Genomic DNA, 16,138 nt, shown 5'->3' with positions numbered 1-16,138 from the left:
GGAGCCAGGAAGCGGATGGGATTAGAAAGACAAAGACTCCTAGAATCAACAATCCCTCAAACCAAAAAATCCAACACAGGACAGTCTCAGCCACAGCCCCAGGGAAGCAGGATATGACCTTTGGGACACAATAGGATTTACCCACCACCATCAGAATACCAGAAAGGCACACTTAGACTCAGGTCAAAGTCCATGCCACAAGAACAACTCCAAACAAAAGCCCAAGAAGGTATAAAATCCCACTACTCCCTGCTACACGTGATCGGTTTCTTCCAGAGCCATCTTGCTTGAGCAGGGGGCTGGACTAGAAGACCTCCAAGGTCCCTTCCAGCTCTATTCTATTCTGAATTCTGAATTCTGTCTGGCTGTCCTCTTCAATATACTGCAACCTTCTTTCTAAAGCAGTCTCCATTTTGTTTATTCCCAGCTTGGACTGGACCCCGATGAAGATTTTTCTTTCAACAGTGCTTTGGAAAATAAGTTGACCCCCCCCCTCAAATACTGGAAGACTGCTATCATGTCCCCCCCCCCCCAATCCTTCTTTTTCTCTGGACTGGCCATTCCCAAATCCTGCAACCTTTTTTCCTATGTTTTGGTCTCCAGGCCTTTGATCATCTTAGTTGCTCTTCTTTCAACTTTTTCCAAAGTTTGGGCCTCTCTTTCATCATGGGGTGACCAAAGCTGGATGCAGGATTCCAGGTGTGGCCTTACTAAAGGCTTTATAAAGCGGGATTAATACTTTGCGTGATTTTGATTCCGTGCCTCTGTTTATACAGCCAAGGATTATATTAGCTTTTTTGGCTGCTGCCGCACACGGCTGGCTCACATTTAAGTGCAGAGGGGAAGAAATTAATGGGGATACACACAAGGGTTTCAAGTGAGAGAGAGGAGGACACATACCGAAAATGGACATACAGGGAGTCCTCGACTTACGAAAATGCATTTAGTGACCATTTGAAGGCAGTGCAGCATGGAAAAAAGTTTTCATTCCTAAGCGTAGTGGTTATTAAATGAGTTGCAGCTGTTTTTATGACTCTTTTTGCCCCGGTCGTTAAGGAAATCCCTACAACATGCGGTACCAAGCTGACATGCACTTAGAGTGAAGAAGATTCTGTACAGATGGTCCTTGACATATGACAATTGGTTTAGTGGCTGTTCAAACTTACAACGGTAGCGCAAAAAAGTTTTCATTGATAAGCAAGGCACTTAAAAGAACCATATCTGATTTAATGACTATTTAATGTTTATTGTGTTTTCTTTAATTCACACCAGCCTGAACTGCAATTAGGTGAAAAAACATTCTATATAGGGTGTCCTTGACCTAGTCCAGGGGTAGGCAACCTTGGCTCTTTTATGACTCGTGGACTTCAACTCCCAGAATTCCTGAGCCAGCATGGGGGAACTATGGCTCCCTTGATGACTTGTGAACTTCAACTCCCAGAATTCCTCAGCCAGCGTAAGGGAACTATGGCCTCCTTTATGACTTGTGGACCAACTCCCAGAATTCCTCAGCCAGCATGGGGGAACTATGGCCCCTTCATGACTCGTGGCCTTCAACTCCCAGAATTCCTCAGCCAGCATGGCTCAGCTTGGAAACCTCTGCCTTTCCCCTCAGCATGGCTGGTTCAGGAATTCTGGCAGTTGAAATCCGTGAGTCATAAAAGTGCCACGGTCGTAAAGTGGATCACTGTAACCACTAAGTGAATCACACAGTCACTAAGCAAGTCCCCACTGTCGGAAGTCATCCGGGAAGGTCGCAAATTGTGATCACGTGACCCCCCGGTATGCTGCGACTGTCGTAAACATAGGCCGCTGGAATTTTCATGACGGCATTACGGGGATGCTGTGACGGTCGTAGGGGTGAGGACCAGTCACTTTTTTTCAGGACTGAGGTATCTTCCAACGGTCGTTAAATGAACGGACGTCAGCCGAGGACTTCCTGCGAAGGAAGAGTTTGTGTGGGATGCTTCTGGAACCCTGGGAGGTAAAAAACAGCCCAAGACTTGCAGAGGAGGCGGTGACAGATAAATTCCTGATGCAAATGGGTGGCAAGACTGGAAGTGATCCCACGCTTGCTTGTCAAAAGTGGCTCTTGCGACAACACAGGTTGTGCAATTGTCTCCCCGTTACACGCAGCTTGGTGAGCTGAGCCCGGCTGCAGCAAAGAATGTTGGAATTGTATAATGCACCTCACAAGGTTTTTAAGAAGAGGTGTTTTTTCTCAATCTTGGCCACTTTAAAGAGTTGTGGACTTCAACTCCCAGAATTCCCCAGATAGAACAGAAATAAGAATCGAATCGAATCGAATCGAATAGAAATACAGAAATACAGAAATACAGAATAGAATAGAATAGAATAGAATAGAATAGAATAGAATAGAATAGAATAGAATAGAATTACAGAATAGAATAGAATAATAAATTATGGAACAGAATAGAATAGAATAGAATAGAATAGAATAGAATAGAATAGAATTACAGAATAGAATAGAATAATAAATTATGGAATAGAATAGAATAGAATAGAATTACAGAATAGAATAGAATAATAAACTATGGAATAGAATAGAATAGAATAGAATAGAATAGAATAGAATCAGATATACAGAATAGAATGGAATGGAATGGAATAGAATAGAATAGAATAGAAATAAGAATAGAATAATAAAATATAGAATAGAGTAGAGTAGAGTAGAGTAGAATAGAATAGAATAGAATAGAATCAGATATACAGAATAGAATGGAATGGAATGGAATGGAATAGAATAGAATAGAAATAAGAATAGAATAGAATAATAAAATATAGAATAGAGTAGAGTAGAATAGAATAGAATAGAATAGAATAGAATAGAATAGAATAGAATAGAATAGAATCAGATATACAGAATAGAATGGAATGGAATGGAATGGAATGGAATAGAATAGAATAGAATAGAATAGAATAGAATTACAGAATAGAATAGAATAATAAATTATGGAATAGAATAGAATAGAATAGAATAGAATAGAATCAGATATACAGAATAGAATGGAATGGAATGGAATAGAATAGAATAGAAATAAGAATAGAATAGAATAATAAAATATAGAATAGAGTAGAGTAGAATAGAATAGAATAGAATAGAATAGAATAGAATCAGATATACAGAATAGAATGGAATGGAATGGAATAGAATAGAATAGAATAGAATAGAATAGAATAGAAATAAGAATAGAATAGAATAGAATAATCAAATATAGAATAGAGTAGAGTAGAGTAGAATAGAATAGAATAGAATCAGATATACAGAATAGAATGGAATGGAATGGAATGGAATAGAATAGAAATAAGAATAGAATAATAAAATATAGAATAGAATAGAATAGAATAGAATAGAATAGAATAGAATAGAATAGAATAGAACAGAACAGAATAGAATAGTTGGGATAGACCTTTGAGGTCTTCTAGTCCAACCCCTGGCTCAGGCAAGAAACCCTATGCCATTGTGGCAAGTCGTTCCACTGGTTAATTGTCCTCACTGTCAGGAAATTTCTCCTTAGTTCTAGGTTGCTTCTCTCCTGGGTTGGTCTGCACAGTGTCACTTCTGAATATCCACATGCAGGTTATCCATGCTGTCCCTCAGTTTGAATCTTCATGCAGTTTCTGCTTTCTGCAAATGATTGCTGTAATCCTTGCGTACATTTAAAATAACACCCTTGCCCTAAAAAGATATGGAGATTTGTCCATAATAAAAAAAATTGTGCTGCAAATAACAATAAGGTCCCACCGAGATTCGAACTCGGATCGCTGGATTCAGAGTCCAGAGTGCTCACCATTACACCATGGAACCGCGACTAGCCCGCAGCTTCACCGCCATTCACTCCCGCCCCCGCTGTCGGAAAAGAGGCGGAGACACCGCCCAGCCAATGGCGTCGCTGTTCATTTGCATTTCCCGTTCTTTCCTCGCTGGGTCCCATTCAGGGAACAAAAGGAGAGGTTCTTCGGGTGGGCGCGCCCAGGCCGTTGCTTAGGAGAAGTGGGCGGAGCCTTTCCTCCTCGCTCCAGCTTTTCCGACCCCTCCCTTTCCCGGGTCGGGTTAACCCTTGAATTCCCAGGCTGGACTCTGTTGCTTTTGTTTTCTTTCTCCTCTCTGCGAAATAATTCAGGTTTATTTTTTTTAATTCCGATTTTTATCTTTTTTCGCTTCTCCCCTTTTTCTCCCAGGTCCTGGAACGTCGATCCAGCCGGCGGTGGCAGCCCCCAAAAGGTTTGTATTCGGCTGGCTCCGTTTGCAACCTTGGCGGAGCATTGAGGAATGAAAAAAATGCAAGGAGGAGATGGCGGCGGCTGGTTAGTCTCTGGGAGCCGGTCTCGCCTGGTGGTTAAGGCGCACCAGGCTAGAAACTGGGCGACGGTGAGTTCTAGTTCCACCGAAGCACAAAAGCTGGCTGGGGGACTTGGGCCAATCGCCAGGAGACTGTGAGTTCTAGTCCTGCTTTAGGCATGCAAACTAGGTGGGTGGCTTTCAGCTACTCACCAGGAGACGTTGAGTTCTAGTCCTGCTTTAGACATGCAAACTAGGTGGGTGAGTTCTAGTTCCGCCCTAGGCATGAAAACTAGGAGGGCGACTTTGGGCCAATTACCAGGCGACAGTGAGTTCTAGTTCCGCCCTAGGCATGAAAACTAGGAGGGCGACTTTGGGCCAATTACCAGGCGACAGTGAGTTCTAGTTCCGCCCTAGGCATGAAAACTAGGAGGGTGACTTTGGGCCAATCACCAGGTGACAGTGAGTTCTAGTTCCGTCCTAGGCGTGAAAACTAGGAGGGCGACTTTGGGCCAATCACCAGGCGACAGTGAGTTCTAGTTCTGCCTTAGGCATGAAAACTAGGAGGGCGACTTTGGGCCAATCACCAGGTGACAGTGAGTTCTAGTTCTGCCCTAGATGTGAAAACTAGGAGGGTGACTTTGGTCCAATCACCAGGAGACGGTGAGTTCTAGTTCCACCCTAGACAGGAAAGCCAGTTGGGCGACCTTGAACCATCACCAGGAGATGGTGAGTTCTAGTTCCGCCCTAGGCATAAAAACTAGGAGGGTGACTTTGGGCCAATCACCAGGCGACGGTGAGTTCTAGTCCCTTAGGCATGACTGACTGGGTGACTTTGGGCTAGTCAACAGAGGTGGAGATTTCTAGTTCCGTCTTAAGCACGAAAGTCAGTCACCAGGAGACCGTGAGTTCTAGTCCCGTCGTAGGCAAGAAATCCAGTTGGGTGACCTTGAGCCAGTCACCAGGAGACGATGAGTTCTAGTCTCGCTTTAGCCACGAAAGCCGGTTGAGTGGCTTTGGTCTTGTCCCTCTCTCTCAGCCCTACCCACCTCACAGGATTGTTGTTGTGTGTTAGATAGAAAGAGGAAGGACTGTTAAGTATGTTCATCGCTTTAAGCAGTGGATACAAATAATAAAGATGGGATATACATAATAAAAAAATAAATCAGAAAAATAAATAAAATAAAATAAATCTGCAAAATACATCAAGCAATTGCAGTTTCCTGCAATAACTCCAGCAATGTTACAAAAATCTGCGCTACTCGCTATCTTACATTTTAAGTAGGTACCTGGTTGACACCTAGGATGCTGGCAGCAACCCGTGTCAACCATCAGCGCCAGCCAATTTGAATGTTCAGTTGACTGAGGTTCATGTCTAATGAATAAATAATAATAATAATAATAATAATAATAATATAATAATAATAATAATAAAGTAGCAACAATGGTGCATTGGAAAATCTGCAAAAAATATCACTTGCCTGTAAGCAAAAACTGGTGGGATCATAAAATAGAGAAAGTCATAGAAAATGATAAAATTAAACTGCTCTGGGACTTCAGAATTCAAACAGACAAGCACCTGCAACATAACAACCCGGACTTAACAATAATTGTCGATAAGAAAGACAAAAAAAAGTCTGGATAGTGGATGTGGCAGTGCCTGGAGACAGCAGAATAGACGAGAAAGAATCGGAGAAGATCACAAAATACAAAGACATAGAAATAGAAAGACTGTGGCAAAAGCAAGCAAGGGTAGTACCAATAGTCATAGGTGCCTTGGGTGCAATCCCAAAACAACTGGAGCACCACTTGAACACCATCATTGGCATTGACAAATTCGCTATTAGTCAATTGCAAAAGGCGGCCTTACTAGGAACTGCTTCCATCCTGCGACGAGATCTGTAATACCATCAAACGTCCACATCTGCCTATCCCAGGTCCTGGGTAAGGACTCAATAGGTAGGCAAAAATGCCAAATCCAGTCTGAACATCTGGCTGACTGTGCAATGATCAATAATAATAATAATAATATTGGAAGGGACCTTGGAGGTCATTAGTCCATTGGTGGCAAAAATATGGCACGCGTGCCAGAGGCGGCACTCGGAGCCCGCTCTGTGGGTACACGTGCCGTTGCCCCAGCCTCGCCTCCCCCCGCAACCCCCTCTCCAGCAGCCCCCCTGAAGGAGAGTCACCCCTGAGCATGGCCCACCCGCAGCAGCGCAGCCGAGGACATGGCACCCAGGCAGCGTAGATAAGACTCTGCCCTCATGCCCCATCGTGCACAATTGATGCTACAGGGTGCAGGCAAAGGGTGTGGCCGCCATAACGCTGCTGGGCTGCCTGCGGTGAGTGGTCCTGTGGGCAGGCGGGACGGCAGATGGGGGGCAGAGTGGGGGCGGGCAGGGGAGTGGACCGGGGGCAAAGCCAGTTTTGGGCACTCAGTCTCTAAAAGGTTCGCCATCACTGATCTAGTCCAGCCCCCTGCTCAGGCAGGAAACCCTATACATGTGACCGTTTGTCACACTTTACGACCACTGCATCATCCCCAGATTGTAAAATGGGGCAAAACTCGCTGAGCCGCTGCCTTGCTTCGCCACAAACAAATTTGCGTTCAGTTGTGGTTCAATATCTGCATTTCAGTTACTGCATCATTCATTTCTGGCCTTTTAAGAATCTGCGGCTGCATTTGCACAGCACAATTCATGTACAATAGTAGCAACTGTGAGAAGGACCTTGGAGTCCTAGTGGACAATCACTTGAATATGAGCCAGCCGTGTGCTGCAGCTGCCAAAAAGGCCAACACAGTGCTGGGCTGCATTAACAGAGAGATAGAATCAAGATCACGTGAAGTATTAATACCACTCTTCAATGCCTTGGTAAGGCCACACTTGGAATACTGCATCCAGTTTTGGTCACCACGATGTAAAAAAGATGCTGAGACTCTAGAACAGTGGTTCTCAACCTGTGGGTCGGGACCCCATTTGGGGTCGAACGACCATTTCACGGGGGTCGCCAAACAACGCAGTCCGCCATTTTTTTCCCCTTTTCCTTAGCTGTGCTACTCCCTTTTATTCTATTGGCTTTTGAAAGCCAATAGAATAGACTCTCTTGAATAGAGTCTAATTCTATTGGCTTTCAAAAGCCAATAGGAATTGTCCAGGCTGTCTCTGCCCTGCTGAGCCCGCCAAAAGTCCCATTCTGCAAACGGTGCTGCACCAGTTGAGTAGTCCTCGACTTACAACCGGTTGAGTAGTCCTCGACTTACGACCGGTTGGGGGTTGCGGCATTAAAAAGGTTGAGAACCACTGCTCTAGAAAGAGTGCAGAGAAAAGCAATAAAGATGATTAGGGACTGGAGGCTAAAACATACAAAGAACAGTTGCTGGAATTGGGTATGTCTAGTTTAATGAAGAGAAGGACGGGGGGGGGGGAAGGGTAGCAGTCTTCCAGTATATCAGGGGCTGCCCCAAAGAAGAGGGAGTCAAGCTATTCTCCAAAGCGCCTGAAGGCAGGACAAGAAGCAACAGATGGAAACTAATCAAGGAGAGAAGCAACCTAGAACTAAGGAGAAACTTCCTGACAGTGAGAACAATTAACCAGTGGAACTACCTGCCTCCAGAAGCGGTGAATGCTCCAACACTGGAAGTTTTTAAGAAGAGACTGGACAGCCATTTGTCCGAAATGGTATAGGGTTTCCTGCCTGAGCAGGGGGTTGGACTAGATGACCTCCAAGGTGCCTTCCAACTTTATTATTTTTATTATTACAACATTAAGTTAATTTGTCAATTTCACGAGGCCCAGCTAACCAGTTTCCGAGGTTTGTCCCGTGCCTCAAAACTGTAAACCAGCCAAACAGGATGATGGAAACCACAATAAACAAAGAATTAAAGGTTGTTTATTGGCATCTCTCCGAAACAAGCTTCTGGAATGTTGGTCCACGACTGAAAGTGAGTCAAATAATTTCTTTTTAAGAATATGTCTAGCTTGAGTTTGAGTCCGGCTCTTCAAAATTCCAGCTTTTCAAGGGAGAAACTTTAAAGATATCCGAGATCAATTGAAGCCCACATGTATTAAAGCAGGCTGGCTGGGGGATTCTGGGAGTTGAAGTCCACCCGGTACTAAAACATGCTGGTCTGGGAATTCTGGGAGTTGAAATCCACCTATCTTAAAACATGGCTACCTAGGGAATTCTGGGAGTTAAAGTCCACAAGTCATCGAAGGGTCATAGTTCCCTCACGCTGGCTCAGGAATTCTTAAAGCATGGCTGGCTGGGGAATTCTGGGAGTTGAAGTCCACCCATCTTAAAGCATGGGAATTCTGGGAGTTGAAATCTACCTGGTACTAAAACATGCTGGTCTGGGAATTCTGGGAGTTGAAGTCCACCCGGCTTAAACTTTTACAGTTTGAGAGAAACACTGCTTGTAGTGTTTCCTGCTCCAGGCCAATGAAGCAGATTCTAAAAACTGAGCTATCCGAGATCGGGATGAAACAAGCTATGTTTTGACACCACAAAATGTAGAAACCCCCCCCCCCACGAAGCTGGTGTGATGGGAAGTTTGCCGGCTTGGGTGAAAAGGAACCAAACCCTTTTCCTCCATGAGGACTATAAACTCGTCAAGGGAGTGACTGAAGAACTCGAAAAGGATTTCTCAAAGGGGTCAACCACATATACATAAAAGAAAATAAGATTTAGTGCAAATATACTGGGGCGAACACTTCAATACATTGATGGCAGTGTCAGTAATTGCAAAGATTTTTGCTCAAGTGATCATGGCGCTTTGGGTGGAAACGGTGTGTTAGCAATTGAAAATGGAAAGACCAACATTGTAATGTCATCAGATATACCTTTGATGGCTGGGGGATTCTGGGAGTTGGAAGTCCACCCATCTTAAAAGCCGCTGAGGTTGAAAAAAAAAACCCACTGATTTTAACCTACAGTTACAAGCAAGCATTACTAAATGAAACCGAAATAATGCAAGCCACAATAAAGATGCAAAACAAAATAACGGTGAAAAATTGAGGACCGGAAAAAAAACAAACAAACTCAACATTTGAGTTTTAAAACAAACCAAGGCTATGAGCCCTTGTAAGCAGACACGCTTACAAAGATGTACCGTACGTGTGAAAATCCAAGCCCGCTCCCTTTTGCATTTACACAACTCGTGAAATCATTCTACAGAGAACAAATCCATTTGAAGAGGGGCAGAAATTAGATTTCCAGCATGTTTTGAGTCTTTACACGTGGCTAGCTCCGTAAAAGATAACAGCTACATTGAACAACAATCCTGGCTTAAAATGTCATTTTCCTACAGGACTTTAAAAAAAAAAAAAGCCTCACTTTATTCGTATACATTTTAAATCAACTCCCTTTGAGAGCTCTTGCACACTTAGCAGCATGAGATAAACTGTATTATTAACTATTGTCTTCTAACAGGAACAGTGCCCCCAAATAATATTAGGATATATTTACACACCCATGCAAAACTATCAGAAGTCAATACAGAGTCCTTGACTTAACCACAGTTGAGCCCAAACTTTTCACTGCTAAGCAAGACACTTGCTAAGACAGTGGTTCTCAGCCTGTGGGTCAGGACCCCATTTGGGGTCAAACGACCATTTCACGGGGGTCGCCAAACAAGGCTGACCGCCATTTTGTTCCCCTTTTTTTTGGCCACGCCCCTGGCACCTGGTGATGTGTAAGTGGTTGGGGGTCACCACAACATGGGGAACTGTATTATGGGGTCACGGCATAGGTTGAGAACCACTGTGCTAAGAGAATAGAATAGAATAATAAAATACAGAATAGAATAGAATAGAATAGAATAGAATAGAATAGAATAGAATAGAATACAGAAAGAAGAGAAATAAGGAATAGAATAGAAATATAGAATAGAATAGAATAGAATAGAATAGAAATAAGGAATAGAATAGAAATAAGGAATAGAATAGAATACAGAAAGAAGAGAATAGAAATAAGGAATAGAATAGAAATAAGGAATAGAATAGAAATAAGGAATAGAATAGAATAGAATAGAAAATAAGAATAGAACAGAACAGAATAGAATAAGAAATAAGAACAGAACAGAACAGACTAGAATAAGAAATAAGAATAGAACAGAATAGAATAGAATAGAATAGAATAGAATAGAATAGAATAGAATAGAATAGAAAGTATGGAATAGAATAGAGCTGGAAGGGACCTTGGAGGTCTTCTAGTCTAGCCCTCTGCTCAAACAGAAGAACCCCATCATGCCCCATTTTTATGTCCTTCCTTGCAACGGTTGTTAAGCTGAATCACTGCAGTTGGTCAATTAGTCACACCATAAATTTAAAAAAAAAAACCAGACAGGGGCAGAGCATAAGGGGATGCCTTATCCAGCACATCTGCAGCAGATGCATGGGTGGTTCAGTGGTAGAATTCTCGCCTGCCACGCGGGAGGCCTGGTTTTTTTTTATTCATCTGCGGCTGCCGCTGAAGCCAAAATCCTGGGGCATAAACCAGACTTTCTACAGCACGCCTCTAGCTAGGATCCCATAATGCCTTCAGCCAGACCCGTTGCAACTTAGCATTGGGCAAAACCGGAACCCAAGTCACTAGCCCCTAAGAATTCCATCCGTCGGAGAACGCCACAGGACAGCTGCGAATTGTAAAGCCAGTTTGGGCAGCCCGAGGCACAGTTTCGTTGTGGAAGAAGCAAAGAGGGGGAGGTCGGGGGGCGTGGGAACATGTCTCCCCCTCCTAGGGCCAAGGTCGCCAGAGGGGGGTCTGCAGGGGGATGTTTTTGACCGGTGCCTCCCTTTGGGGGGCTTGGGGGTCCCTTGGCCGGCTCCCCAGCTGTCCTGTGCTGCAGGAAGCCACCTCTGAGTATGCCAAAGTTCTCCTCGGCTGCAAAGGGGGGGGGCAAAACCCTCGGGGGTCCTGGCGGGCGACTCCTCGGAGGAAGAACTGGGAGAAAAAGGGGACGGGGTCCAATCCGGGGCTGACGGTTCTGATGTGGAGGCGAGATACAGGCCCAGCGTCTCCCACAGGTGCCTCTGGACAGTCGGGGGGCTTCGTCGGACGAAGGAGGCCAGGTGTCCGAAACACCCCCGGAAGCCCGTGGTGTAGCAGGCTCGTAGGCCGCCGTCTTTGGAAGGATTCGCACCTGGAACGGGAAATCGCACAGCTGGTCACGGCCAACCCGAGGCAGGGCAGCCCCCACCCGGCAACGATGCTATTGTAGGATCAAGCTGGAGGGCAATTGGGGGACCCTTACTCAGGCCTTGAAACATCCGCAAACTCTTTACAAACTGCCGAGAGGCCCGACGTCTGTACGCTATTTAACCCGGTCACTTGACTTCCCAACGCATCAAACCAGTCGAGTCCGATGAGGCTAGTGCGGTTGCCCTCGACTACGACGACTTCCACGGGAGCCTTGAAGATCCTGAACTGCACCCCAAGTGTGGCCTCCCCTTTTACTTTTACACGGGAGTTTTGGAAAATCGGTTCGAACAGACATGTCAAACACAAGGCCCGGGGGCTGGATGCGGCCCACAAAATGGTTTCATGTGGCCTGCCAAGCCATCCTGGAAAAAGCGGGGAACGGCTCCCGCTGCCTTGGCCCTCGCCCAGGCCGGCCTAGAGGGAGCCAATGTACAATTGTGTGGTGGCCATCTACAGTCGTAAATCACATTCCCCAATTAGCTTGAAGCGCGGGCTTCCTCTCCAGCTCTCCAGCCCGCGAATTCCTCATCAGCTCTGGTTACAATAACCTTGATTCTCAGCTAGGTTTAGTGTTGCTATGTCTAACTGGACTCTCGTTCACATCCAATGTACAATTTTGTGGTGTCCATCTATGCTGAACCGCATTCAGTCTTAGCTCCACAAGGCCGTCCGGAAACAGCGAGGGACCAGCCCCTGCTGCATCGGCCCCGTCCCCTGGATGCATGCTGGGGAGGGGTCACCCTTTGTGAGGAATGAAAAAATGGACCACGCCTTGGTGCTTGCCCCAGTCCCCCCCCCTTCTGCCAGAGACCCTCAGATCTGTCCCACTCCTGCCCAGGCACCCACAGGCACCCTTGACGCCAACGATGTAGAGCTGGCTATGCCCACCAAGTAGGCCACACCCACTCCATCCATGCCCACCCAGTAGGCCACACCCACCCTGGGTGCACCCACCCCGAGGGCAACCGTAATGCCGATGAGGCCCCCAATGAAATTGAGTTTGACATCCCTGGGTTAGAACGAGGTTCGACGGCCTGAGCTTCACTCACTTGCCTCTTCGGCTCCAAATTTGCTGGAGTGTCCTTTGGGAAATTATTGATAAGGCGGACCCCGTGTCCAACTCCGTGTCAGAAGGGACCCCTTGCAACTTGCACTGGGTCAAAGAACACAATAAGGAGAAAAGCAACCTAGAACTAAGGAGAAACTTCCTGACAGTGAGAACAATTAACCAGTGGAACAACCTGCCTCCAGAAGCGGTAAATGCTCCAACACTGGAAGTTTTTAAGAAGAGACTGGACAGCCATTTGTCCGAAATGGTGTAGGGTTTCCTGCCTGAGCAGGGGGTTGGACTAGATGACCTCCAAGGTCCCTTCCAACTTTACTACTATTACTATTACTAAGGTTTGTCTGGCACGATCTGTTTTTGAAAAAAAAAACATGTTGGCTTTTAGTAATGAGTTTGTTTGCCTCCTTGATATGACTTAATTAAAAGAATGAAATCAAAGCACCAGATACATGGCAGAACAGGCTGAGCGGGGCATCCACGGACAATTAAAAAAGATTATTTATGATTTGCCGTGCACAAAGAAAAGGGCAATGATGCTTTGTGGCAGAAGTGAGCCAGCGAAGAGCACGTGCTCCAATCCCGCCCAGCTACAAATTAGCCCTCGACTTACCGCCCTTGTGGTAGTTTAGTGACTGTTCCAAGTTACAACGGCACTGAAATAAGTGATACGTCTGTTTTTTTTTCACACCTACGACCGTCGCAGCACCCCCCGGATCCCGAGATCAAAATTCAGAGGCTCGGAAACTGCAGTGTCCCGCGGTGATGCGATACTCTTTTGCAATTTTCCCAGAAGCAAAGTAAACGGGGGGGGGGGAGGCAGCTTCACTTAACAACCGGGTTACTAACTGAACTGCGGTGACTGGGTTAACAGTAGCAAGGGAGGTCGTAAAATGGGACCAAACTCTCTTAGCAAGCAGCCTTGCTTCACGGTGGAGATTTTGGGGTCCTGTCAGAATCCAATCATATTTCATCTTTAATTATCAAATATAGAAACTCCCAATTCTGCCTTCTTTGGATTCTGCCATAAGAGGGAGAGAAGGGGGAGAACAAAGGGGCTTTATGGCCCTCACTTCCTTCAGTACACTTCAAAGAGCTGAATGCTGAATGTGTGTTTATTGTAACATCAAAGCGTTAGCACTAGAGGACCTTATCATAACAAAGCAGGGTATTTGCCTTTCATGTAGTTACCTGAAGTCTCCATCCAGACGGAAGAAAGAAGAAAGGGGGTGGAATTGTGATACTTGAAACTATCACTGGAAGGGGGGTTGATTGGGTGGGACTACTGGGGAACCCCTTAAAACCTTGAATGGGAGAGCTTGAACCCCAAGTCCTGTCTAGCATGCCTGCAACCATTTTCTCTTAATAAAGGATTCCTGTTGGAAGAATTATTCCAAGAGTTCTGTCTTCTTAAGATGCAAAGTGGGGTGGGTCCTTACAGGTCCGTTGTGGCCGTGAGCCGAGGACTATCCGCATCCGGAGTTCCCCATTTCTCTTGTCTGCAAATGGTCTACGATCTCCTGCTTGAGCTAGAAGACCCCCAACGGGTCTCCCAGCTCTATTCTGATTAATTCATTGATTTATTGATTGATTAGGTCGGGTCTCCTGCTTGAGCAAGGGGCTGGACTAGAAGACCTCCAAGGTGCTCCTAGCTCTGTTCTGAGTCAGAGAAAGAATGCTTCCCACCTCATTCCGATTTAGCTTCACGTCAGCTGCCAAAACGTCTATTTTTTTAGCTGTAAATTGGGTCAAAAAATACCATGGTTTTTTAAAAATAATATTTTATTAATTTTTTGCAATTTTACATTTAAGTCTTTAGGAAGCAGCGTGGTGACTGGGTTACATTTAAGTAGTTAAAAAGCAGCGCGGTGACTGGGTTAATCCGTAGTTCGATAACAAAATCTTTCGTCAAAATCGCCCCTGGCAACATCAAATATTTCTTCTCTTTTTCCCCTGAATGTTTACTGTCTCATGTTCAAGCTAGTACGGTTCTTATTATGTCAACTCAATAAGAGCATCATTATTACATTTATCAATAAAGCAAAGAATACAATTACTGGGGGGGGGGAGCAAAAAATCTAAGCGTGTTCGTCTTTATTGGGTAAATCTTACTTGTATTTGACCGACATCATCTGGAAGCTAGGATGTCGCAGAAGATTGAAAGAATAACGAGAAAAAAATCAAGTTACCCAGATAGGTGATGTTTTTAATTTAAGTTTTTATTGGAATAAATGAAAGGGACTTGATTCTATGCCTCTGTGAATAGAATAGAATAGAATAGAATAGAATAGAATAGAATAGAATAGAATTACAGGATAGAATAGAATAGAATAGAATAGAATAGAATAGAATAGAATAGAATAGAATAGAATAGAATAGAATAGAATAGAATAGAATAGAATAGAATAGAATAGAATAGAATAGAATAGAATAGAATAGAATAGAATAGAATAGAATTACAGGATAGAATAGAATAGAATAGAATAGAATAGAATAGAATAGAATTACAGGATAGAATAGAATAGAATAGAATAGAATAGAATAGAATTACAGGATAGAATAGAATAGAATTACAGGATAGAATAGAATTACAGGATAGAATAGAATAGAATTACAGGATAGAATAGAATTACAGGATAGAATAGAATAGAATAGAATTACAGGATAGAATAGAATAGAATAGAATAGAATTACAGGATAGAATAGAATAGAATAGAATAGAATAGAATAGAATTACAGGATAGAATAGAATAGAATAGAATAGAATAGAATAGAATAGAATAGAATAGAATAGAATAGAATAGAATAGAATAGAATAGAATAGGATTTGATTTGATTCAATTCAATTCCATTTCTGTGTTGCCAAGCACCTGAATTTTTTTTATGTTGTCATTTGATATTTTATTCATTTTTTATAGTCATCAATCCTGAATATTTTATCAGCAACATATTGTCTGGGTTCCAGTGTTTAGCTCTCTACCTCGTTTTTCTAGCCATTGATAAAATGTGCCCCATGTTCTAAAGTCTTCCGAATCTTCTTTGTCTTTCATTTTCGGGGTCAGTCTGTCCGTTTCTGCACCGTCTAAAATTTTCTTCATTATACCTTCCTCCTCTGAGGTTAGCAAAAATGCTTAAAGATATCTCTAGCCATTGCTGGAAAATGTAGACCAAAACCAGGCACCTGCTATCCCCTTCAATGGACGTGCCTGAAAGCCGAAAGATTTTGGTCAAGAATACATATACAGTTAGAGAAAACGACTAAAAGACACACACACACACACACACACACACACACACAGATTTTTAAGCCAGAATTATTTTTGGTTAAGGTGCTGCTGTAGGAAATTGTGAGAAGGACTGCGTTAATCGTACGTGGATTAACTGAGAATTGTATTTGCACAAGATTGGAAGGATGAAGAATGTACCAAGCATCTGGATTTTGATCACCTGACCCTGGGGATGCTGCAATGGTCGTAAGTGTGAAAAGAAAACGGTCATAAGTTACGTTTTCAGTGCCGTGGTAGCTTCGAACGGTCACCAAGCAAATAGTTGTAACTTGAGGACTGCTT

At 44.0% G+C, this 16,138-nt stretch overlaps 1 protein-coding gene and 1 non-coding gene across 3 annotated transcripts in view; one reads left to right on the top strand and one right to left on the bottom strand.

The window, feature by feature from the left end:
- Positions 1-3,757: 3,757 nt before the first annotated feature.
- TRNAQ-CUG lies at positions 3,758-3,829 on the bottom strand. Its single transcript has one exon. It is a non-coding gene; the product is annotated as a tRNA-Gln (tRNA).
- Positions 3,830-4,101: 272 nt separating this feature from the next.
- The window catches only part of LOC120305742 (hydroperoxide isomerase ALOXE3-like), a 39,595-nt gene continuing 27,558 nt past the window's right edge, over positions 4,102-16,138 (top strand). For both annotated transcript variants that reach the window (XM_039337998.1, XM_039337997.1), the window contains exon 1: positions 4,102-4,246. The gene's annotated coding sequence lies outside the window, so the exon portion shown is untranslated. The remainder of the gene's footprint in view (positions 4,247-16,138) is intronic.

The sequence above is a fragment of the Crotalus tigris genome, unplaced genomic scaffold, assembly GCF_016545835.1.
Source record: "Crotalus tigris isolate CLP2741 ecotype Arizona unplaced genomic scaffold, ASM1654583v1 scf7180000017690.20705106771:4171800, whole genome shotgun sequence".
Classification (NCBI taxonomy): domain Eukaryota; kingdom Metazoa; phylum Chordata; class Lepidosauria; order Squamata; family Viperidae; genus Crotalus; species Crotalus tigris.
This window is presented reverse-complemented; position numbering and strand designations above follow the sequence as displayed.